The sequence below is a fragment of the Gopherus flavomarginatus genome, chromosome 9 (genome assembly GCF_025201925.1).
Source record: "Gopherus flavomarginatus isolate rGopFla2 chromosome 9, rGopFla2.mat.asm, whole genome shotgun sequence".
NCBI lineage: Eukaryota > Metazoa > Chordata > Testudines > Testudinidae > Gopherus > Gopherus flavomarginatus.
Window position 1 is genome coordinate 80,166,702 of NC_066625.1, and position 26,919 is coordinate 80,193,620.

General features: G+C 44.8%; 1 protein-coding gene across 1 annotated transcript in view; it reads left to right on the forward strand.

Annotated features, from left to right (window-relative positions):
• SLCO3A1 (solute carrier organic anion transporter family member 3A1) overlaps positions 1-26,919 on the forward strand; it is a 211,214-nt gene that overhangs the window by 571 nt on the left and 183,724 nt on the right. The gene's annotated exons all lie outside the window — the stretch shown is intronic.

Genomic DNA, 26,919 nt, shown 5'->3' on the forward strand with positions numbered 1-26,919 from the left:
ACACACACACACAATTGAGAGAACATTTTCTGTACGTCCTACTTGACAATCCGCAATTGTTTGATGCAACAGCCAAGCTCGATGCAGTAAAGTGTGTGGCCCAGATCTGTGCCCCAGGCTGTACGGGTAGCGAGTTTTTGGGGTTTTTTTCCTCGTCCTCTCTCCTCGAGAGCCATCTTCCACCGCTGTGGTGGCTAAAGTTACAATACCTGATGAACAGCTGCAAGTTGTTGTACTTTCTCTTGCTAACGCTTAAAGGTGAATTTCCTGTCGGCCCCTGCTGCTGTGAATGTGTCTGGCGATTGCAGAGAAAGACAAGGGGAGGGGGTTTCCGTTAACCCACAGCAACGTGGCTTGCAAACCCCAGTGGGACAAATCGTGCTTAAGCTGTGAAACGCTTGACTGTTGTAAATGACTCAGCACTGCTGAGGGGTTACCCTTCTTCTGTGTCTCTTGTTCGCGTGCCTGTGCAACCCCAGGGAGACTAGGGGGCTGGTTTCCAAACCCGAGCGCATTTAATGGGCGTACAGAATAGACGGGTGGGTTGCTGGGTTTCCAGCTGGCCGGTAACTGAGATCAAATGTCACAGAGCCCGAGTTCCGTTGAATAGATACGAAGTAGACAGAATAGGGCATTTATTCCACCTCCCCCGTGTCAGCAGTGTTCCTTGTGCTAGTCACTGGTAAGTACAACACCCCCACAAACCGTCACTGTTAGGTAAAAGTGCTGTACATTGTCTATCACAGAAGCTACATAATGAGGTCTGTTATAATGGGAAACCTGAGTTTGCTTTCTGAGTGACCAATTTAGGAATACCGCTGTATAAACATGCACGCCCTTGTATATGTGTTGGGACAGCCTCCGGAGCGGAAAAGGAGTCATCTTTCAGTGTGTGTAAATATGAGTGGGATTTTTTCAACAGCCTATGTGATTTAGGAGCATAGATCCAATTGAAAGCCCATGGCTCTTGTGTTTCTAAATAGGTTCTTGAAAATCTCTCTCATCCCACATAGTGTGGTAGACAGTATGTAACTTAAAGTGAAATGGAATTATCATAAGCACCATTAATATACCCTACCATATTAAATAAACATTCACAGTTGTTTCCCTATAGTGATACATGTAACTTTATATATGTATGATAAAATGCACCACATTGTAAATTCAGCAATGAAATCATATTATATGAGCATCTATGGATATTGAATTTTTTTAAGTGACAGATGGTGCCATGCTTTACTCACATTGAGTAATATCTTACTCCATGGGTAGGTCCCCTAATTTCAGTGGGAGCTACCTGTCAGTGTGAATGAGTGAGGCACAACCTGATGCTAAACTCATAAACCAAGGAATAAAATACCACTTAGATGGTCTCACTGTCAGTGGCACCCATAAAGGTAATTTATGTGAATTTTTACTGTCTTAGGGGTTTATGCACATCCATCACCATAGTATCTCAACACCGGCCATGTAAAATCAGTAGCAACAGTGAAGCTCCAGATGGAATTCAGGGGACTCTGGCGCCTCTGCCTTTTGGGGGTATAAATTCTACATAGGCCTTGCTAAACTTTACCCTCCTCCATCTCTTTTAACAGCATGATATAGTCACTTTATATTGTTAACGCAGGATATCCTGCTGAACACCTAGCCAGATCTATAAACAGCACTAGACAACTAGCCAATGAAAAATACCACAGCGTGAACCCAGGCCAGTGGTTAGAGCTGCTGTTTTCCTGTATCACTTATTATTCAGCCTCCACAAATACCAGTCAGTCTTTAGTACAACTAACAGATGCAAATGTGGAATTTCATTTGAAGAGCAATATATAAATGGCTGCGTCTACACTAGCATTTCCCCACTTGCGTGAGCACCTGTGGAGCTGAACTTGTCCCTGAGCAGGGGTGGGAAATGTTTTGTAAAATACTGATGTCAAGGTCCTTATTCAGACAAGGTGTCCCAAATCCTATTCTCAGTAACAGTGGTGGAAATCAGGAGTGACTACGGTGAAATCAATGGAAGTACTACAGAATTGCACGGAGGTGACTGGGAGCAGAATGTAACCCATTGGAACTGCTCATATGAGTAAGGACTATTTGCATGAGCATGCATGGATTGCTAGACTGAGCCCCGAGTGACAACTCTGGCTGAGAAGGAAGCCAGTGAGAACGGAGAAGGAAAAGCAAATAGAGAAATGCGATGTAGTATAATTACAATCTGTAATACTGCTGGGAAGACGAATAAAATCCTTATTTTACCTTGTTAGAAATAACCAACTAGTGAATTAATGGTTCCATTTTGCTTGACAAGATAACTTTCCTCAGTTATTTGTAACTCCTGCAGGGGCGTGTGTGTGTGGGGAGGGTGCACTTACCTTTTTATGGGAGAGTGACAGACTGGCTTGCTCAGAATTCATTTCTGCTGTGCTGTGCGCGCAGTGAGGATGTTTGGAAAACTTAACTTCAGAATCTGCATGTATGTAAGAAGTTCTTTATTTCCTTATGAAAGCAGGGACCACTAGCAAATTCCATGGTGTCAAAGCAAAGCACACCAGGGGTGAGTTATTCAGTCAGGCCTAACAAGCAAGCAAGTGTGCTTTGCTTTGACACTATGGAATTTGCTAGTGGTCACTGGTTTCATAGGAAAATAAAAAACTTTGTCCATATGTGCAGATTCTGCATGTTTATTATCTAATCTATACCCATGCAAGCATGTGCTGTGTGTGTGTACATGCTCTTTCTATACATCCTGTAGCTGTGTTCTTGGGTCAGGGCTCTCTTGCTTTTGTGTCTGTAAAGCACCATGAATGGCTATGATACTATATTAATAATCTATATAGCTCAATCCTCCTGCTCAGGTCAGTGGCAAAATACCCCGGGGCTCCAATAGTAGATGTATATGTTTAATCAGCCTGTCTCTTTGAGATTATATGTGAACTCTTATGGAAAGTTTGATCATTACCTTTTGGAGCATTTGTCAGTTACACTGCACTTGTCAGCTGTAATTTACATATGTGAAATGACTGTGAAATAACCTATTTTGCCTCACGTATGCAAATGATAACCTACCCTGCGTGCTTAATTTCTGAGACTAGTGCATGCTCCCTGTTTGCATGTTTGCTGAAAAATGTGTTTGGCTTAGTTGAGTTGTCCTGTATCCTTTTTGAAAATAGAATTTATCAGTTATTGTAGTGACAGCGATGAAAGCACAGTTCATCCACTGCAGGCTTTCCTGCTGCAGAAGGTTACCAACAAGTTGCTCAAGATTTTAAGCAGCAACTTGAAAAGCTGTTTTTATTTTTTCTTCTCCTGCAACATAGGCCCACAGGTGAAAACCGAGATTTACTATCTTTACTTGTGTGTATGACGAATAAAGTGCCAATAGCACAAGCAATGAAAGGCCGGAGCCAAGATCTTTCAAACGAATGCAGCAGTATGATCAGTCATGCTGACCATGCATACTGACAGTGATTTAGATGAGGCTGATCCAGATACCTTGGCAACAGTTATTTCCCTGACCTCTTACTTTCATTATATTTTGGAATAGTTTAAGTGGAGATAATGCAGCAAGTGCACCTGACCGTTGATCACCAAGCTGTTTTATCGCCCTGCCACTCAAATCTCTGCTTAACTGGTGGTGAACTCATTGCTTTAGCTTAAGAGAAGAGATCTGTTTGATATCCACAGTCTGTGGAGCAGGAGCACAATTTAATTTTCTCTCCTCCGCCTTTAGCCTCAGATAGCTCCAGTGCAAACTGACCTAGTTGCGAGGACATAACATCTGCTGAAGTCAAGGGCCGTTTAGATACGGGACATGCATATGGGAAATACGTTTGAAAAATACTATGCTTTTGTGCACCTGTTTTTACAAGAATCTACCGAGATGTCTGTTTGCTATAAACAGCTTTGAATGCAGCTATTTGTGTGTTTTGTCAAGTGATGGAGGAGGATTGGTTAGGGTAAAGGATGCAAAGGAAAAATGACTGTTGGAACCTCTTAGTATGTTGGAGGAGCTCACATGGAAATGAATGTAAAACTGTGTTGTTGTGGTTTTTTTTTTTAGTTTCCTGAAAGAAAACTTTAGAGGACTGTACTCAACTCTCTCTGCAGAGCTTTATTGTGCAATAAATATTAGCTGGAGCTGGCAACAGGCCCCCTTAATATATGTACAAAACTGCAAGTGCTTTAGGTTTGTATGAGATTGGAATGTGCTTGCATTTTGTATCAGAGGCAATACTCAGCCTGTTCTGTTTTTTTTTTTATCCAGAATTATGTTACAAAGCTTTTTAAATGCTGAATTCAAGAAGAAATAATCCTCAGAATGATTCCAGCGGCAATAAACACAATAAAAAAGCCCCTCAACCAGACTCTGCTCTTAGATACATGAATATAGTTCTTAGTGACCAGCATAACTGAGCTGGCTCTGACATCTTTTGCTTGCTTCAGTTTTAAAAAAAAACCGAACCACAGAGACACCAAAGAGTAGCAAACATGGTACTAATTATGCAGTTATTTTAGTGTAACAAATGAAAAATGTTCCAGTGCTGCAGTCATGCTCCAATGGAACCCAAAGGTAAAACTCTCATGGGAGGAGGATCTGAATCCAGGCCTTCATTAGACATTTCTTAGAAATGTTTTGAGTACACTAGCAGTATTTCAGTAGCACCTCAAAGCCCCAGCTGAGGGCCCATGGTGCTTGGTGCAGTACAGACAGACAGTAAGAGGCATTCCCTGCCCCCAAAGGGTTTGCAAGTAACTAGACAAGACATCTGAAAAGGATGGGAGGAGGGAACTATTATCCCAATTTTTCAGATGAGAAACTGAGGCACAGAAGCTTGATCCTACACTCATTGAACTCAGTGGCAAAACTTCCATTGAGTTAAATACTGCAGGACCAGGGCCCAACTGATTAATCCAAGGTCAGACTGTGACAGCGCAAGCAACTGGACCCAGAGCTCCAGTCCACAGCTTAACCGCAAGGCAAGCTTTCTCCTGCTAGTTTATTGCATACTTTTGATTCAAGTAATTATTTTCCTATAGTGAGAATTTGCGTTTAAACCTCTTTCTTAGCAGTGCTGAGGAACTAGCTGTGAAATTAATATGTTCGCCACTTGGGTATTTTTGAAATAACAGAGAGAGAAAAGAAATGTTTTGGTTGGGATGGAACTTGCCAGGAATTGTCTGGTTGTCACTTATGCAGGGCTGGTGCAACCATTTAGGCGGACTAGGCGGTTGTCTAGGGTGCCGAGATTTGGGGGCACCAAAAAGCGCCCCCAAATTTTTTTTAAATGGTTGAGCAGCTGCTGCTGCTGGACAGAGAGGGAGTCTGAGCTGCCGGCAGCAACCAGCAACCCAGGGTGTCCCCTGGGTCAAGGCGCCGCTGGAGAGGGCGGCAGGCGGCTCCGGTGGAGCTGCCACAGTCGTGCCTGCGGATGGTCGGCTGCTCACGCGGCTCCGGTGGACCTCCCGCAGACACGACTGCGGCAGCTCCACCGGAGCCGCGGAGCACCGGACCCTCCGCAGGCACCATTGCGGCAGCTCCACCAGAGCTGCGGGACGGCGAAATTGCCGTCCGCCTAGGGCGCTCAAAACCCTAGCGCTGGTCCTGCACTTATGGTTCATTTTTCTGTAATATATCTTTGCTAGCTGTGTTATTCCTGGGAAAACTGTCTCTGATGCTCCTTTCCCATTAGAGAATATTAATAATAATAGGAGACAGACCAATTTTCTAGAACTGGAAGGGACCGTGAAAGGTCATTGAGTCCAGCCCCCTGCCTTCACTAGCAGGACCAGGTACTGATTTTTGCTCCAGATCTCTAAGTGGCCTCCTTAGGGATTGAACTCAGAACCCTGAGTTTAGCAGGCCAATGTTCAAACCACTGAACTATCCCTCCCTCTGTTTTGCAGCTGAAAGTCATTCTGACACTGAACAAAACCTGCTGGTTTGATAACATTTCTACTTACTGTTTGAGAATCCTTCTGATGTTTCTTATTTTGGGGCCAGAGAGGGTCTGTGACTGTAAAATGGGGATCAACCCCATCCAGATTAAGATGCTGAACATCTTCAGATTCCTGGGGATGTTTAGATCAGGAGTTTGGGTTTGACTCATTGTAAAGCTTTTGCACAGCAAACCACTGCAAATCAGATCTGATCCAGATCTGGGTTTGGATTTTGAACACCCCTAAAGTTTGGGGGAGATCGTATTTGGGATTTTGGTTTGGGACCTTCTTTTACTTGCTGCTAATAGAGAAGTATTTATATGGGTAGCATTATAAAGATGAAGAATGCTACAGTACGTGTCTGTTCTTTGTCTGTTGCAGAATGCGTGTTTTGATTATGGCTTTTGATTAAATGTGTAAAGGATTAAATGTCTGATCCTATAGCAGGCGTTTGGGCTGATTAGTTTCATGAATTAATTTTTTTAAGTAGAGAAATGCTTAACAGTAGCTTCTGCTGCTGTTTTCCTTAGGGGCACAAGAAATACTTTTGATCTCTGGAAGAATGATCGGCTGCTTAAAAGTCCTAAGATCCATCAGAAGACCAAAGTCCTCTACTGCTTTCCTTGTCTTTGGCCGGCCTGAGCTTCCAAAATATCTTTGCTTCACATATGCATGGCAAGGCCCAATCATATCCATGCAGAGCCGCCCAGAGGGGGGGGAGGGGCAAGTGGGGCAATTTGCCCCGGGCCCCGCAGGGGCTCCCAGGAGAATATAGTATTCTATAGTGTTGCAACTTTTTTTAATGGAAGGGGCCCCCGAAATTGCTTTGCTCTGGGCCCCCTGAATCCTCTGGGCAGCCCTGTATCCATGTGTATTTTAATGGCCTGAAGTATTATAAACCTAATTAGTGGTTGGAGAGGCTATGAATTGGATCCAAGAGTCTCGTTCTGCATTGCAGGAGTCTCTTGTGTTAAGTCTGTAAACAGCGTTTAGCCTTGTTAGCCCCTTCTGCATTAATGGGAGTAGTGCTGGAACAGTTTTTATACTGGGGGTGCTGCTGATGGAAACTATGTATTTGGTGGTGGTTATTACTACTTCAAGCCAGGAGGTGCGGTAGCACCCCTAGTTCTAGCCCCACTGAATGGTGGGCCACCTGGGCTGCAGTGTCCCTCTGCTCTGTTAGGAAAAAGAGAAGTGATCCTCTCCTTCCATGCAAATTGGTCACTTGGAGACAAATGTCCTTTTGGGGGGCGGATTTTCTCTTCTCCCCACCTTTCAAAGGTTCAAGATTTTGCACTTATTCTAGTGTAAATCCAGAGGAACTCCATTGCTTTGGTGGAGTTGGTCTGTATGTACAGTATGAAAGAAGGATTGTTCTCATTTGTGTATTTACCCTGCTCCCAAACCATTTTTCCATACTAGCAAACATAAGCATATTCCACACACAATTTACATAGGGCAGATTATTATCAAATGTGAACTGGCGTAGCTGAGATGTTTTAAACTTACACAGTTTCATAACAACTCACTGGCAGACTGAGAAATAGAACCCAGGAGCCCTGATTCGACATCACACTACTATAACCACCAGCCATTCTTCCTCTTCATACTGATTATTTGTATTACAGTATTGATCTCTCTCGGGTTTTATACTGATACCTGAGTGCCTTCTATGTAAAATCAATAGCAACAAGAAAGTGCCTAGTGGAATTCATGGAGTCTCGCACTTCTCCCCACCAGTACAAGTGCCTGGAAGTCCCAACTAAAATCCCATAGGAAGAGAAAATCCCTGTCCCAAAGATCTTACAATCTAAATAGACAAGAGGGACCGAGGAGAGGAGAAGAGTGCAATAATACTTTCTGTTTTAGGGATGAGGAACATGACTTTCCCAGTGTCACACAGTAAGTGTGTAGCAGACGTGGGAACTGAATTCAGATTTCCCGAGTCCAGTAGCCAACAATTTTTTGTTTCCAAGTCCCACTTGAAACCCTAGCATGTTGGTGGAGCTATACATATAATAACTAAACTGTTTGGGGGTAGGGACTATCTTTTAGCTTCGTTTGTGGAGCATCTGGCACAATGAGGCTCCTAGGCGCTCTCACTTCAAATAATCAAGGTTTCGAAATGACTGCTTACAGCATTAAAGGGGAAACTCAGTAACTAAAGAGACAAGAGTTGTTTGTGTGTGTATTGTTTTTCTTCCCTGCTGCTTAGGAAGCAGAAAAGCAAAATGTGTTTTCCCTGATGATGTCCCTTCCCATTTGGCAATCACGGATCTGATTTCCCTGCATTTCTAATTGACCTTGAAATTAACACATCTTTATTTTTTTTTCTGCATCTACCTCCTGGATGTCAGCACCACTGTAAAAACAGCATGGTATTTTTGTTTGGTTGGTTGGCTTTTTTTCTGTCAAATCTACATTATGGACACTACTGTAGGATAGCTATGCCTCTAAGCCCACAGTGCAGATGCAGACTAGCATTTTTTCTGTCACTGTAGGAATGCCACCTCTCTGAGCAGCAGTAACTAGGCTGATAGAAGTATTTTTCTGTCGACCTAGCTGGGCCTACACAGAGGGCTGGGTTGGCACAGCGATAGCACTTGAGGGCATGATTTTCTTTCTTTTTTCTTTTTTTTTTTTACTCAACGTAATACTCAACCTAAGTTTTAATGTAGACCAGGCCTTAGCTAACAGCTATGTGAGCATAGAACTTTGTATTTGTTTAGATCCTACATAATGAGTTACTTTCTCCACAATCCTTCCCTTGGCCATAGAATTTTGGAGATTTTTTTAAAAAAAGAATGATTTAAATGTCATTGGAAAGCCCTTACATCATAAAAACAATCTAAATTCTTCACTTATTTTACTAATAGCACCTGAGCTTACCGGAAGTGGAAAAATTTATAACTGCCAGTTTACTGTCACTCTATGGTGTTTATTAAAAAGTTCAGTCACCTTATGAATGTGCTTGAATAACTCTTCTTCTTTCGAGGTCCTTATACTATACCAATCACTGTAGTGTATGAAGTTAATTAAGTCAGTTTCACTTTCAGGTGCTTGGTGTGTCAGTGTTTGTTTTTGATACGATAGGGCAGTGTTTCCCAAATTTGGGAGGCCACTTATGTAGGGAAAGCCCCTGGTGGGCCAGGCCGGTTTGTTTCCTGCTGCGTCCGCAGGTCCAGCCGATCGTGGATCCCACTGGCTGCGGTGCGCTGCTCCAGGCAGGGCCGGCTCCAGGCACCAGCGTAGCAAGCAGGTGCCTGGGGCGGCCAATGAAGAGAGAGGCGGCACGTGCGGCCCTTTGGCAGCAATTGGGCGGCGGGGCCGTCATTCCCTCTCAGAGCAAAGGACCTGCTGCCAAATTGCCGCCACAGAAGAAGTGGTGGTAGAGCTGCCGCCGATCGCGAACGCAGCTTTATTTATTTATTTATTTATATATATTTTTTTTTTGCTTGGGGCCGCAAAAATGCTAGAGCCAGCCCTGGCTCCAGGCCAATGGGAGCTGCGGGAAGCGGCGCGGGCTGAGGGACATACTGGCTGCCGCTTCCCGCAGCTCTCATTGGCCTGGAGTGGCGAACCGCGGCCAGCGGGAGCCACGATCGGCCGGACCTGCGGTCGCAGCAGGTAAACAAACCGGCCTGGCTCGCCAGGGGCTTTCCCTACACAAGCGGCATCCCAAGTTTGGGAAACGATGCTATAGGGAATGGGAGGGGTTTTGTAAAAACAAACAGACCAGGCTGTCTTTGTCAAAATTTTGGGGGGAAATTGTAGAAATACTTTAGTTGGCATTTAAAATAAACTCTGCTCCTTTATATCTGGAGCATGTTGCTTTGAAGATTATATATAGTTATCTGTAGTGCCTGGCATCTCCAGTTTTGGATCAGGATCCTATTGTACTAAGCACAGTATAAATAAAGAACAAAAATACATTTTAAAGTAATGTCCAACTGGCTGAATTTTGTGTCTAAAGTACTCGATGTGTTTTCCCTTTTAATTTTAGGTTTGGCATATAATAGTCACATATCATTAGGCTTGGGAGGATTAGATTTTTATCAGTAAATGTCAGTAAACATTGATTTCACCGTACTCACACAAACTGATAAACATCGATAATCGACATTTCAGATAGGCAAAACAGTGCTGTTTGAGAACTTCTTCATTTGATTTCAGCTGTTCTGAGGATATTTACTGTGTATATTTTGACTTGCGAAGTTGACAGTTTTGTGTTTGAATGGTTATAAAGCTTTAACTTTTTGAATCACAACTTCTGTCATTAAATTGTCTGGTTTCCCGAATGTCTGACCCCCGCCTATAATTTCCTACAAATGTGGAAAAATTATATAAATATCAATATCCGTTGAAATTAAAAAAAAAAGTGCCAGGCCTCGATACAAGCACGAGTGGTGATTTGTTCTATTTTAATTATCTGTGAATGAATACTTAAAATAACAAATGTTATACTACAGTAGTGGTGGGCAACCTGCAGCCTGTGAAACAGTTTGTTTACATTGGCACAGCTACCTACAGCTCCCAGTGCCCACAGTTCACTGTTCCTGACCAATGGGAGCTGCGGGAAGTGATGGCCAGCATGTCTCTGTGGCTCGCACCACTTCCCGCAGCTCCTGTTGGCCAGTATCAGCGAACTGCGGCCACTGGAAGCTGTGGGAGGCTGTGCCTACAGATGGTCAATGGAAACAAACTGTCTCGTGGCCCTCCAGCTGATTACCCTGATGGGCTGCGTGAGGCCCACGGGCTGCAGATTGCCCACCACTGTACTACAATATTTGATCAAAAGATGGGTGTTTGGTTTTTAACTTACACAGTTCTGTTTTTCTATTAGGGTTGCCAGGTGTCCAGTTTTCAATCCCATCCCAGAACCTGCATCCCCAGCAAGAACTCTCACCCCTCCCTGAACCCCAACTGCCTGCCCCAGCCTGAAGCCCCCTCCTGCACCCTGAACCCCTCATTTCTGGCCCCAACCCGGAGCCCTCCCAGCTGGAGCCCTCCTCCTCTCCCACACCCCAAGCCCCTGCCCCAGCCCAGTGAAAATGAGTGAGGGAGTGGGAGAGTGAGTGGCGGAGGGAGAGGGAATGGAGTGATTAGGGGGGTCAGGGCTCAGAGAAGAGGTGGGACAAGGTGTTCGGTTTTCTGCGATTAGAAAGTTGGCAGTCCTATTTATTTCACATACTAATCCCTCTCTGCTTGGAAACCTGAATCTATTCTGCTTTCTCCCACCCCCTCACTGGCATCTAAAGCAGGGTGACTCACTTCACATGGGGTTATTCAAGTTTCTTCACTGTCTCTGAAACCATGTGGCACCATCACTTGGCACCTAGGTTCAACTGTGACCAGGTGTCGTGTGCCTTGAAACAGATGAATTTGTATGTGAATTCACATAAGCAGAAATGTAAATATTTTCCCCCTTGAATGCATTTGGAATCTACATTAGATCTGGTGATGCTCTCACATTCTCAGATGCCTATGAGCACCTAAATGCTGGGTGGGCAGAAAATGCTTCATAGGATACCTAGACTCACTGTGACAAGCTGATGGATACACATTTCTGTGTTAAAGATCAGGACAGGGCCCTAAATTTCATGTAGCTGCAGATTTGCTTTATTACTTCCATTCTGTGAGGGAACAATGGAATGAGAAAATACTGTACTACACAGGTTTACAGCCCATCGTGTTAAACAATGAATGTGTTTTTCATTGAGCTCCAACAGGAAAAGTGCTGCAAATGCCTTTTTGAAAGGGAGGATGTGAATTAGCTGCTACTTCTACCCACTTCTGGCCTCTCACCCAGAGAATATAAATTGGCATGGCATTAACAGAGGACTAGTATATTGCTGAGTGTCATTATTACAGAGGAGTTAGGGCCGAATTGTGCAGTCTTGGCTCAGACAGAAATCCTGAAGACCGTGGGAGCTTTGGCCTGAGCACAGCACCAGGAAGAATCCTCACTGCTGCCTAAGTTCAGAGTATGACATATTTGGGCGAACAGGGCAAAAGGAATGTCACGCTCTGCATTTTTCCTTTCTTTTAAAGAGATACTATGCGATTAGCAGGCAATAATGTCAGCTTACTTTTTATTTCTTGTATCTGTTTGCAAATATTGTCATCTTATTTTGAGGGTTTTTTCATCTGTTTCTTTTTCTTACAAGGCCAGCTGTTGTGCGTGATGCTACAGCATCAGAATGCGCTCTTCCCAAAGCTCACGGAATCCCTACAGTAACAGACCAGCTTTCACGAGGAAAGCTGTGCGAATAACTGATATTTTTTTTAAGTGGCCTTTATCTTTTAAAAAATAAAATTGAAATATAATTTGAAACAAAAATTGTTTGGAATCCAAAATTAGATAGGATTTTATTCAGATCTCATTTATTTGCTTTCATCAAAGCCATTCGGCAAACCTGACAAGAGCTTTCAAAATGCATTAGTCTGCCTGAATCCGCATTTTTTTTCAATGAAAAGTTTTTTTCCCCCAAAAAATCTCTGCCTAGCACTATTCTGGAGCATTTCTACAATAACAAATGTGTCTGTGCAGCCCAGTGATTGAGACCCTATAATAACAAACCAAATTGTTCAGCCCAGCATTCATGAGCATCTCTACAATAACAAACCTGTATGCAGCCAAACTATCACGAGACCCTCATTAAAAAAATAAACAGAAATCCCTGCAAACTGTTCAGCCTTGCATCCACAAGCAATGCTACAATAAGAAACTGGGTGTGTGTGTGTGTGGTTTAGCCCTTATCAGCAACATTACAATAACAAATCCGTTTATGTGTGCATTCACATATGTAATGGGAAGTGTTCCGAATGCAAAGATTCATAGAATATCAGGGTTGGAAGAGACCTCAGGAGGTCATCTAGTCCAATCCCCTGCTCAAAGCAGGACCAACACCAACGTCAGTTTCAAGGTTCCTAGAGGAGTTATAAAAGATGAGTAAAAGAAAACAATTTGGAAAATTATGAAAAACACCTTGATGTACTTTTAATATTCATTGAACTTTTCCAGTCACTTTTGTGCCATATTCATGGTTTTCTTTTAGTGTGAAGATATATTTACTTTTCACTTTGACATTTGTATCCTGCATCATTTTATTTTAAGATACCAGATTAAAACAAGATCAACAGATAATTAGGAGGTAAGGGGGACAAATACAACGTATAACAGATGGAAGATTCTTGGTCTCTAAAGATGTGAGCTGGGATTTAAGTTTTCAGTCCTATTGCCTGTTTCTCAACTTCTGATTCCGCTGCTGGTAGAATTGATTGTGACAGCTTGCTTAGTAAAGTCTGTCTCAGTCATTCTCTCAAAGCTTTACATTTTCTAAACTGTATCCATCCTCTCGGCAAAGTGTGCAGCCATCATAAGGCTAACCTGACCAGTGTTTAGATTGGAGACCTCCAAGGATAAGAGTGTGTGAGTGATTTGATAGTAATCCTGATCCCACTGAAACAATATTGCATAAATTTCCCCCAGTCCAGTATGGGTATGCTCTTCTGAGAAAGGTGCTATCTTTGTGACCTGAAACTAAAAGCTTAGCCATTTGCAGTCACTAAAGATCTTTTTGCACAAGTATTGGGTATTAACTCCTGTGTCCTGGCCAAATTTCCATTTGAGAAACAATATTCTCCCTGGAGGTTTTTCGCCTTCCTCTGCAGCATGGGGCACGGGTCACTTGCTGGAGGATTCTCTGCAGCTTGAGGTCTTCAAACCACAATTTGAGGACTTCAATAATTCAGACATAGGTTAGGTGTTTGTTACAGGAGTGGATGGGTGAGATTCTGTGGCCTGCATTGTGCAGGAGGTCAGACTAGATGATCATAATGGTCCCTTCTGACCTTAAATTCTGTGAGTCTATTGTCCATCCCTGAATTCCTCTTGCTGTTTCAACTGCACACAGTGGTCTCTATATCCTGACCAAAACTGTTGTGTAGTATTGCTGTTTGATGCTTCCAGGTTCCACCCAAGTGAGGGGTGCATTTCAGTGGTGGGTGAAACCATTTGTGTGGATGTAACTTAAATGTAAAGTGATCTTGAATCATTTTGTGTGCATATAAAACAGGGATCGGCAACCTTTGGTCTGCCAGGGAAAGCTGCTGGTGGGCCAGGACAGTTTGTTTACCTGCATCTTCTGCAGGTTTGGCTGTTCGCATGTCCTACTGGCTGTGGTTCGCTGTGCCAGGCCAGTGGAGGCTGCAGGAAGCGGCACGGGCCAAGGGATGTGCTGGCCGCCCCTTTCCGCAGCCCCCATTGACCTAGGACGGTGAACTGCGCCCAGTGGGAGCTGCAGTTGGCTGAAACTGCAGACGCTGCAGGTAAACAAACCATCTCGGCCCACAAGCGGCTTTCCCTGGTGGGCTGCATGCCAAAGGTTGCCGAACTCTGATATAAAACTAGAGATTCATTGGTGTGACCAGCCCTATATGAATGAAAGATATTATATACACAGAGTGCATAGAAGGAATTCATGCTCTTATAAAGTCTTCAGCAGTATAGATTCTTCATGTGGCATTTAGAAGGACAACATTTATTTGGGCTTCTAGGACCAGCAGTGAGAAGCCTGTGTTTTTTGGTTCTGTGCCTTGTTGGACAGACAGTACTAAGGGCAACTTAATTACAATGAGGCCTTTCAGCCTCTTCATGGGAGACGTGCACTGTGTTTCCCGCAGCATATTGCTGGTTATAATGCAAGCCCTTATGTCTGAAGTTAGTGCCACTGAGCTCTGGCAACTTTAGTAGAAGGGAAGCCTTGTCTTAAAGGGGGAGTCAAACATATGTTTGGTCACTGTTCCCGAAGGGCAGGAGCATTAGCTGTAGTGAGATCAGCCAGTTCAGAAGATACTGTAGTTCACAAAATGGATCCTGGGCACTGGCTTAATCCTGACAAGCGTGGAGCACCCTCTTCAACAATGCGTCTGCAGGGAATCCGCTGGTGGCTTTGGTTCCTCCAGCTCTGGGGTTGGAGGGCAATGATCCCGTCCTACGCTCCACTTCTGTCCTCAAAGTGTTGTTGTATCGAATGCCTTATTGCTAGTTTGAGCATTGGAATCCCAGTGCTAGCTTAGTTTTTCTCTTTTCTGTTTGAAGTCCTTTGCTGGGAGACTAGATTTAGAGACCTCCCCAGAGTGGGGAGCCAGCCATTCTGGACAGTTGGCCCTTCCTATAAGGGATTGGGAGTCAAGTCCACCATTATAATGTGCTTGAAAGCAAGAGCTGAGCCAATGAAATGGGCTGTAACCTCACCTGTACAGCCAGGCAAACTCTTCCACAGCAAACAGCTTATTTGCTTGGTGGATGTTCATGTGTCCCTCTACAAACAGATCAGTTTCCATAAACCTGTTTGGTGTGAGTTACTGCTGGCTGCCTTAGGATAGTGCACTTCAGCCTCTGGGGCGCTTGCATGCTGTTTTGCTAAGTGTGTGGCCTTGGCTATTCGATTGCAATTTGAAACTTGAGCTGGTTTTTTGGGATAAAATCTTTAGTGTTCTGGAGCCCTACCGCAGAACTCTGGTATGTTTTCTTCCATGAGTGACTCTGTTGCCAAGGGACCACTGCAGGTGCCATTCTATACACCTAGGAGCATTGTGTTGGTGGGAGCCAGGGCTATCTCACTGCTAGGGAGGAGAGCATTTCAAATCGCTCGTCTTTGTCTTTAATTTTATGGTTTTGGCTCTGAGAGCTGAGGCAGTATTGATTGATTTTTTTTTTTTTTTTTTTTTTTTGGAGCAATCAACTTAGTTCTAACCTGGCTAAGCTTCTGCTGGTATTTTTATGTTGCCATCTATCATTTAAATAGATCTCTAATCTCTTACAATAATGGTACCTGATGTCTTCCCAGGAGCTTTATGCTTACGTCGTGTTTTTAAAACTCAGATTGTAAGCTCTTTGGGGGTGTGGCCCATCTCTGTGTTTGTTTGTACAGCACCTAGCACAATAGAGCCTGGATCCATGCCTGGGGCTACCACAGTGTAAATGTGTGCATGTTTGTCTGTTTCTTTCAGTAGGAATTTATCTCCAAAACAGAACCAGGGGCAAGATAATGTCCGTTAGGGAGGGGTAGGGATGTGTGTGTGTGTGCATAGTGTTCACTCTGTTCGTTCAGATGGAGTTTAGGGGTCTTTGGATCAGCTGCATCTGGGCTTCCCCATTCCCCACCCCGTCTTCAGACTTTGGACCATATGTGCTCTCTTTAGATCTGGGGATGTGTGCATGGGGAGAGGTTGAAAGGGAGGCAGGAGCAGGGATGGCGCAACCCTTTAGGTGACCTAGGTGGTCACCTAAGGCACTAACATTTGGGGGGCAGCGACCACGGCAGCTGGATCTTTGGCAGCATCGGTCGTCATTGGTATTTTGGGGGCCGGACCTTCCGCCACCTCTGTCAGGGGTGCCATTTTGGAGGAGGGAACTTCCGCCGCCTAGGGCACCAAAAAAGCTGGCAGCACTCCTGGGCAGGAGGGTGGCGGTTAACTTCCCAAAGGGGCCCACTCTGAGCTTGCGGAATCTTTTACAATGGTGCTATGGCAGGTAGGGGAAATCCTGGTAATGTGGCTCCATTGGAACTGCATTTCCAGGAACCTAGAGAAAGCCACAGTGAGTCTGGGGATGTCCGGCTTCTTTGTGGTTAGTCCTGTGTATATAACCACAGATATTTGGGGATTTCAGCAGGCAGGAGGCAAACCTTATTCCTGATGGAAGGATTTCAGGAAACTACTGGAGGGGAGTCTCCTGGAAGTTTACTCTCTCTCCGGTAGGAGGCAGTGTTGGCCTCTCTTGTGACTCATCATGAATCTCATAATGTTTTAGTGTTTAAGCCCCAGCTCCTGGACTCCTGTGACTACATGAGAACCTCAGCTTTTTTTAAAGTAAATTTCTCTCCCTCATGGTGGTGGAGAAAAGCTTGAAAATAAGAATTGAGAGGCCCCTAAAGACTCAGACACCAGAAAGCAAATAAAAATCCCCAATTTTTAAAAATATTTTTAAAACTGCCTGGTTGTAAAGCCAGTCTTACTACTTTTGGGCACTTTGCATTGGCAAGTGGAGGCATTGCTCTCACCCCATGTTTTCATAGAATCATAGGACTGGAAGGCACCTCTAGAGGTCATCGAGTCCAGTCCTGTGCACTCATGGCAGGACTCATCTGCTCCTGCTGTCTGTCCCCCACTTACATCATCAAAGCATCACCATCATGAAGGATCTAGGTGTATAAGCACCTGGAGCCGATGGGAAATGGTGGTCTTCCTGCATTTATTCCTACTTACCAAAAACACTGGAAATTATATAATATAAAAATATAGAAAATAGCACACGTTGGAGGTGGGTTTGGCACAGGGATGGGAGGCGGGGGTTGCATTCCCAGCTCTGCCATAGGTTTCCTGTGCATTGCCCACTCTGTGCCTTGGTATCCCTATCTGTAAAAATGACTGTTTCCTGGGAGTGTTGAGCTGGGAGGCTGAATTAATGTTTTCAAGCACTTTGGGATCCTTGAACAGGTGGCAATCAACATGGGTAAAGGATTCCAGCTCAGTGGTTTGAGCATTGGCCTGCTAAACCCAGGGTTGAGAGTTCAATTCTTGAGGGGGTCATTTGGGAATTGGTCCTGCTTTAAGCAGGGGGTTGGACTAGATGATCTCCTGAGGTCCCTTCCAACCCTAATAATCTATGATTCCCATTAGCTGAAGCAAATGGGCTCTGAACAGAGGACCAAATTCTCTCCTGCTGTAAATGGGCACCACTTCAATGTCACGGATGGAATTTTGCTTCTTTACACCAGGGGAGAATTTGGCCAAGGATGCTATCCAGTTTTTCATGGCGTGTCGTCATTGTGATGTTGCAAAGTGTGCTTCTGAATAAATCTAAACAAAACTCCAAGGTACTGGAAATGTAAGTTGAAAACTAAATGACCTCTGCTTTCTCCTTTTTTCAGTGGCTTGTAGTATATAGATTCAGACACTTTTTTTCTATTTGGTTCCCAGCATCCTGATTACACTTGGAACCCTTTGTATCCAAAAGACATCACAAAAAATTACATTTATGGAATATATCCAGGACACAGTGTCATCACGTGTTTCCTAGCCTTCCCCCTGATCCCTACCCCTCCCACCCCCACACACAACTGAGAGAGATTAAATGATGGGGAAACAGTAACTTGTTTGCTTTAAGCCGGTACTCACTATGCAGAAAATGTTGATAGTGACGTTTTGGCAGTGACTGCTCAACACTCCTGCCGCACTTGGTAGTGTTTTAAAACCGGAGTCTCGCTCTGCATCGTGCTGTCTGGAGCTGTCACATCCAAACTGTCTCCCTTCATGAGTCAAGTCTTTAATTTCCATGCCCAGAGAACTCAGCTTTCATTGGCGTTTGAGCAAATGCGACACCTGGCAGTCATGGGAGCAGGCACCCTTGTATATCTCATGGTACCAGTGGTTAAGGAACAAAGAATGGGTGCCTGGTCTGGTGGTTGAGGTACTGGCCGGGGATCTTAGTTCAGTTTCTGGCTCTGCTTCAAGCTTCCTGTGTGACCTTGAGTGAGTCACTTAATCTCTCTTTGCCTCAGTTCCCCATATGTAAACAGAGATAATAGCATGAGTGATGAGAAGATAAATACATTAGTGTATGAGGTTCTCACAACCACCAACTATTATCTGACACTGTAAAGTCTTCACTGGCGCAGGTTTGGGATGATCACACTATTTTATGTGGCCCAAATCCTGGCATGGGCTCCACACAGTTACAAACTATGTCTCCTGGCACTTAGTCGGGTTTTTTGCATTTCTGTAACATGGTCAGTATCATGATTTGTCACTCTCTACTTCCAAAAGGGGGAAAAAAACATATTAGTTGTGATGGAACAGAGGTGCTGTGAGTGTAGGCACAGAGCCCTATCCAAAGGAAGGAACAGACCCACTGTTTAGTGATACCTACAAATGCAGTGGAAAGCCACTGTTATATATTGGTTTGAAATGTAGTCTGTGGTTGAAGGAGTTGATGGGATGTCGATCATGACCACAGGCATAGATAGAGAGGGGTGCTATTTGTCTGGGCACCAGTGGAAATATCAGCACAGCTCTAGGATAGAAAACTAACATCAGTTAAAACTTTTATACTCTCTGGGCTGTCCCATGGGAGTCGGGGAGGAGGAACGGGGAGCTTCCCTAACCTTGAAGAAAGGAATCTCTGGGGGCTGTAGAATTGGTCTAGCCAGCCCTATGATGCCTGCTCCTGCCACACATCTCCGTGTTGGAGACACTGCGGGGAGAAGAAGTGGGAAGGGGGTGTCATGCCAGGGATGTGGGAGGTTGCAGTTGCTGTTTCAGCTAGTGTTCAGCTGTTCCCATGATTGGGGGAGGAAAACGACCCATGTGACTTTCACCCCAGGTGCACTGTGCAGAAATCAGGTGGGCCTGATTATCTAGCTCTTTGCTTTTTCAAATCTTTCATAAGCTGTGATCACTGGGGGCTGCCTTACTCATTCAGCAGCAGAGTGGTAGCTTTTACAAAGAGATCTAGGGTTAGGTTTTCAAAAGCACCTAAGTTCTATTTTCAACAGTGACTTCATTCTAAGTGCTTAAGTCACTTTCGAAAATGGGACTTTGGAGCCTAAGTCACTGAAGTGCTTTCGAAAAATGTAACCCTACTTAAACTCAGGAGAACCTGACTTATGGGATTCTAGCAGCTTTAAGGCCTAAACATAAGGATGGTGGCCCTTAAATTATATCAGGGAACCTATGGAAGTGCCCATTGTGTTCTGGGAAGAACTAGCTCTACGGGGTTCTTTGTTTAAAAGGAAGAGTGAAGAACTGAGGATGCAGATAAAAAGAAAGGAACTGAAGGAGTGACCAGAGCTAGTAGGGGGAATGGAGCTGAGAGGGCAAGAGGGACATGGAGAAGACAAAGGAAGTCAAGGGGGACGGGCAATAGAATGGAGCAAAGATTCTCCTATCATGCATCAGGTCTATTTGGTTTTCCCTGCTCTGCGGGAGAGACTGAAATCCAGCAGATGCCCCTCTTCCTGCTTTATCGGTTTTAGTTTAAGGGATGAGTCATTCATTCTGTTGTCACATCAACTCCCCAACAACACCCAGTGTGATCCCTCTAGTCCAGAGGTTGGCAACCTTTCAGCAGTGGTGTGCCTAGTTTTTATTTATTCACTCTAATTTAAGGTTTTGCGTGCCAGACATACATTTTAATATTTTAGAAGGTCTCTTTCTCTAAGTCTATAATATATAACTAAACTATCGTTGTATGTAAAGTAAATAAGGTTTTTAAAATGTTTAAGAAGCTTCATTTAAAATTAAATTAAAATGCAGAGCCCCCTGGTCCAGTGGCCAGGACCTGGGCAGTGTGAGTGCCACTGAAAATCAGCTTGTGTGCCGCCTTTGGCACGTGTATCATAGGTTGCCTACCCCTGCTCTAGTCTGTGAATCTCTTGATTACCATCCACATAATATCACTATCAGCTTCCAGGCTCAGGGTATGCATGCCCCTCTTTACTGAGATTTGCACGGCATGCAGCCGTTCCCCTTCACATTCTCTTGCTCAGAGAGTATCTCGGACTGGAATTTGTGCAGCTCTGTAGAACGTAACCTTGGGGATGGCTGGCTCCTGTTATACAGCCTGAGTACTCCAGCTGCATGTGCTGCAGCTATTGCCGTCAGATACTGCGTGGCCTGGGTTATCTGTCCCCAATATGAGGAGCAGGAGAAACTGAGCAGTCCGACGGCAGTACAAGGAGAAAAGAGCAAAGCTCGGGCTTTCATTGGCAGCAGTAGCCAGCTGGGTACTGAGTCAGTCTCTGATCAGATATGGTGTTTTATTTAACTGTGCATAGAAAGCTCTTTTTTTTTTTTCCTCCTTCATCTGCCAAGACTTGATTTCCAAGCACTGTGGGGGAGCAAAGTACCTGCCACTGAGATGTCATCAGTGGTTGCAGCAGAAGCACAAGAGCCTTGAATTTGGATCTTGGCAGGTAAGTAGAGGAGAAAAGAATTTAACTCCCTTAAGTACTTCGATATAACGATATACCATTACCTCAATATAACGCCACCCAATATAACAAGAATTTGGATATAACGTGGTAAAGCAGTGCTCGGGGGGCGGGGGTAGAGGGCTGCGCACTCCAGTGGATCAAAGCAAGTTCAATATAATGCAGTTCCACCTGTAAAGCCGTAAGATTTTTTTGGCTCCCAAGGACAGCATTCTATCGAGGTAGAGGTGTATCTTTGACTTCCAAGGACCCTGAGCTGCACCATGCTGGGTGTTCTTAGCTCTCACGGGGCACTCAGCACATGGCAAAAACTGGCCCCCTCAGATGGCACATGTAGCCTGCTGGGGCAAAATTCAACCCTCTGTGTACAGCCCCTGAGCAGCAGCCTTTGTGTACTGGCTTTCTGAGAGTGCTGCTTAAAACCTTACAGAGCTGAGATTGCACTCTGTGGTGAGGAAGGTGGCTATCAGTGTCTCCGTTTAATGGGAGAAACTGAGGCATGGTGAGCCTCTGACAAAGCTGGGCCTTGAACTCCTATCCCTTGTTACCAGTGCTTTCACCACAATGTTGAACAATTGCTTATTATTTTAACGGCCTCATGGCTACTCGTGGCCCTTTTGCAGCTACATAAAGAGGCTCCCAGTCTTAGTGAGAGATGGCAGAAAGAGGGCAAGGGAAAAATGAGGTTCATTCGATATGAAGTCACTGGGCTATCTGCTGTGTCATTGCCCATCTCAGGTATTTAAAAACCATGAGCCAGGGTCCTCAAAGTTCTGAGTGGCTCAAAAATCACAAGAACTTTACTTCACGGAGAAAAATCACGTTTTCAAGCTTTTCCCCAGACCTCCAGTGCTACAAACTCACTTTGGAAGGAGGCTGAGAATCTCGGGTAATAACCTGACTCCGGACGCTAAGGCTTTAAGAAAAACACCACAGAACATGAGGCTTACAATAGAGTCACAAGGGTCAGCAACGCCACTTGGCTGTCTTGTTAGGTCCATTTTTAAAAAGGCTTCTCCCTTTCCCCCGCTCGCTTTATTGGCTTAAATATTTTGGGAACAGGACTGAACATCAGCGATATTGTCAGAACGTATGCAGCAAAGGAGATAGGTCCTGCTACCCATGTCGTCTGTTTTCCCTTCTTATTACGTAGCCCTTGTATAATCACTGCTGTCCTCCAAACATGAGGCCTGAACTCTGCTTCCTTTGAAACCTTTATTAATGCTGCTTGAGAACGGCCGGCATGTGTCACTTCTGTCCTGGTTCCCTGCTCCTGCCTGGGAACTGGGAAAGCTCCCATGACCAGCTCTGTTGGCCTCATTCAACTTTGCCTGCAAGTGTGGGCATAACTGTGGCTCAGCCCATAGCCCCTGTTTTGTCTCTCGACCATAAATTAGGCTAACGATGTTAAAGCCTCTGTGTGTCATGTTTCCCTGCAAGGCTCTGGTTGTGGCTTCTTCTGTGGTAATTATTTCTTGTTGTGTCAGAACTCCTCCTTTGCAAGCGTAAAATCAAGCAGATTGTGGATGGAAAGACTTCCCATTGCTGTAGGGAAGACACATCATGTAGATGGGGAATTCTGCCTCTAGTGATTGGATACACGGAAGGAGGGGAAGGGCAGGGCTTTGTTTGGTGTGCAGGTATCTTCACCCCCCGGGCAAGGCTTTTCTGTCACCCTACTAGAGTCCTGAGATTCACCTTCCACTCACCCCTTTTTTACAGCCCTAATCCTTTAGGCCTGACATCACAACCATTGTTCTTCCCACTAAAGAGGATGGGGTGGTTTCATTTCAAAGCTTGCCAACCACCCAGAAGGAATGTTGTTGCTAATGACGTGGGTATGCTGTTCCCTGGTGCCATGAAGGGTGAGAGCCCAGGATTTGGAATCTCACCTGGGTCAACTATATTGTAGTGCAGAGTAGAAATCACAGCAGAAACAATAGACACTGTGTACCCTGCCCTAGAGAATTGGGATAGGTTAGGTTAAACCACATGCTATTACTAAGCCCCATTCTTGGTTTTCCTTAGCTTTAATATGGTTTGGGATCGTAGGTATTTTTTTCCTCGCTGCTTGAGATGAGACTGTAGTCTCTTTTCTCAAGTATTCATGGTAGCACCAGTAGACTCATGTCTTTTCTGCAGAGCTCTGATATGACTGGCCAATGTAGGCAAAAAATGTCTGGCAGTGGAAGTCACAGGTCTGGAGAGCCTTCCTGAGATCACACATTGAATCTGTCACTAGATATCGCCCATCCTGCACTTGGGTGGGGAAAGAAGGAAACATTTGTCAGGTTGTTTTTAAAACAAAACATGTGGCACGCACACAGTGGTGTAAGCAGTCCTGTGCAGAGATGGGTTGGCAGGCTGGCAGCAGATGAGGCCGTCAAGGATGCACAATAATGATGGACTAATTTTTTCCACAATTTATCACATGGCTGTTCCAGTTTCATATATGAGATGCATGTATATGTATATCATTATGGATATAGTTAGGTAACAATTCTTGGTAAGACTTACTGGCACATTTCTCCCCTCTCTGCACAAGGGGCATTGCTCTGAAAGTCCCATTAACCCCAGCGGCTGAAAGACCAATGCATTCTGCATTGAATGATGGCAAAAATAAACTCCTCTCTCTCCCAAGCCTTCCTTATTGCTGATTTTTTTTTTTTTACCTCTAGCATCTATGTCCGTGACTGCTGATTGATATACCCAGTGTACTGTGCAGAAGGGAGAAAGCATCTTCCATGCCATGCTGTTGAATTTACCTGGTACATCCTCAAGCTGCAATTCATTGCATGGGCTGGAATTTTCAAAAAGGCCTAAGGGGGTCAGATGCCCCATTCTCATTGATGGACTTTCAGTGGGAGTTGGGCACCCAACAGCCCTGAGTCCCTTGGAAAATCCCAGCTTTAAGCACATGCTTAACTGTAAACACATGAATTATCTCATCCCTCTTCAACAAAGCACTGAAGTGTGTTACTTCAATGGGACTTATGCATGTGCTTAAGCTTTAAGTGCTTTAGCTGAACAGATCCCTGAGTTCATTGGAATGTGACAGGATTGTAATAGGTGACTTATGACCTGTAATGCAAGAATGAATTAATAAGGTCTTTTCTACCTACCTGAGCACAGAGGCACACAGCTGGGCAGGGCAGCAAGGGAGTGGTAAAGCCGTGGCTTTAAGGATTCTTCTGGTAGCTCCTTCTCTGCATGGCTAGGTTCTGTGGTTGGAGTCCAGGAGAATCGTTTCCTACCCTCAATTATTCAGCCAGGCATCTGTGCCAGTGTTAATACTGCTGCTTGGGGCAATGATTGCTGCTTCTTCCCTTCACCTCTCTGTGGTGAGGGTGGAAGTACTTCGCAAGGTGCAGTAAGGAAACTCTAGGTATGTCTGCACCGTAATGAAACACCTGTGTCTGGCCCGTGGCAGATGACTCAGGCTTGTGGGGCTGTAAAATTGTGGCGTAGATATTCGGATTGGGCTGGGGCAGGAGCTGGCACTCCGTGACCCTGTGACGGGTAAAGGTCCCAGAGTTCAGGCTCCAGCCTGAGCCCGAACATCTACCCTGCAGTTTTGCAGCCCAAGCCCTGCAAGCGCAGGTTAGCTGACATGGGGCAGCTGCAGGTGTCTAATTGCAGTGTAGATGTGCCAAGTCTTCATGTATTAAAAAGGCTCTAGCTCAACTGTAAGTTATGGGCTTGAGGCAGGATTTACTGGGTGAGATTCTCAGGCCTGTGCCATGGAGGAGGTCAGACTAGATCAGGGATTGGCAACCTTTGGCATGTGGCTCACCAGGGTAAGCACGCTGGTGAGCCGGGCTAGTTTGTTTACCTGTCGCGTCCGCAGGTTTGGCCGATCATGGCTCCCATTGGCCATAGTTCGCCGCTCCAGGCCACTGGGGGCAGTGGGAAGCGGCACGGGCCGAGGGATGTGCTGGCCACGGCTTCCTGCCACCCCCATTGGTCTGGGACAGCGAACTATGACCAGTGGGAGCTGCAATTGGCCGAACCTGTGGACGCGGCAGGTAAACAAACCGTCCCGGCCCACCAGGGGGCTTACCCTGGCAAGCCGCATGCCAAAGGTTGCCAACCCCTGGACTGGATTATCATAATGGCCCCCTCTGGCCTTAAAATAGTCCAGCTCTGTTGCTTGGAGGGGAACAGGGAGACCAGTACTCCTGAGGAAAGGAGTTCATTTCCCCCCCTCCCACTTCCAAATACATGCAAGGAAGACTATCCAACCTAGGGATTCTCCTGGGCTCAGTTCCCATTCTGTGGGCTTTGCTGGAGGAGAGGACAATATGTGTTCCAAAGAAGTAGTCTGAGGAGTATAAAATGGAAGCTGTGCGCCCTGGTATGGTTTTGTTGGCTCTTCAAGAAGTCTGAAGCTCTATGGATCTGTAATGAAGGCTCTGGGAACCTGTTCTCTTTTGTTTCTCCTTTGGGGACATAGTTACCAGGCAATTATTTCACACCCTGTAGCACTGCAGACATGTCTCTTCAAGTCCAATCGTAGTTGAGATGATGTATTTTACATTAAAAGAGAAGCCTTTAAAGAAATGCCCTCCAGGCATAAAGCCGGTGTGTTTTCTTTATATAACTCTCTGTTACTAATACAATGAACTTCTCTTCAGACTTGCGGGGAGGGGGGAGGGAATATGACTTGATCACTAGAGATATGAATGATATGATACAGGCGAATCTCATCTTACGGGTATTTAACATGTGCAAATTCAGCTTTGCGCAGTGGGCAAAACCAAAAACAAAACAAAACAAAAAAAAGAGAAAAATAACAATTTAAATACTATACCTGTAGTGCGGGTGATTCCGCCCACCATTACACTCAATGTAGTTTTGACTATATGTGATTTTTGCTTTATGCGCTGACAGCGGAATGTAACCCGAGCGTAAAATGAGACTCGCCTGTACTCATTTTCAGTGCATTGTAGAGCTGCGATTGGCAGGATCTGCGGACGGTAAACAAACTGGCCCGGCCCGCCAGGGGTTTCCCTACACAAGCGGTGGCCCAAGTTTGGGAAACACTGCTCTATCATATTCCCCCCCGCCCTAAGTCTCCTCTTTTCCAAGCTGAAAAGTCCTAGCCTCTTTAATCTTTCCTCGTATGAGACCCATTCCAACCCCCTAATCATTTTAGTTGCCCTTCTCTGAACCTTTTCTAATTAAAGATTAGGAAGTGTGTAGGACATGAGGTAGCAGAAACAGAGATGTAGGTAGAGATGGAGCTATCCAGACTTTTGGAGAATGCTTGTATCACCCACATCCATGTGAATACATATATGTGGTGTGCATGATGCATAGAGATTAGAGCTAGCTGAAACTTTTTTCCCAACTTTTTTTGAATGGAAAAACTGAAAATTCATTGCAACTTGTTACAGAAAAGTTTCATGGGTTCAGGATGGAATTTTGGGGGCTGCACCCACTCACCCACCCCCCCAAATAGCCACCTGTCTGGTAGTTATTGAGAAACCAGGCTTGAGTTCCTTCCCAGACTCAAGTCTTTCTCTTTTTCTCATGTGTGTTTATAAAATTTTTGAATGATAATAGGAATTCTGTTTCATGAAAAGTTAAGGTTTTGAAGTTTATTTTCCAGCCAGCGCTAGTAAGGATTAGACTGTGTATTTAGTAACCGATATGATAGTATGTTTAGTGTTGCTCTTAACATGCCTAGAGATTGAGACGGACATTTCTGTAACACTAAGCCAGTAAGGATGGTGAGTAGTTGATTCCTAATACACTGGGAGGTAGGCTCATCCATAGGTAATATGAACAGTAACAAACAGTTCTCGTGTTATGTCTGGCAATGACATGGTCTCAGACACAACCCAAGCTGTTTATTTGAGTCACAAAGGAAACCTAACGCGTTTTGAGAGTGTTGTACTTAAGAAGCTGTATAAAAAGACATGGGATGGACAGAGATGGAAAAATGTTTAGAGTGTGCAAGAGGCTGTCCTGAACAGACGCT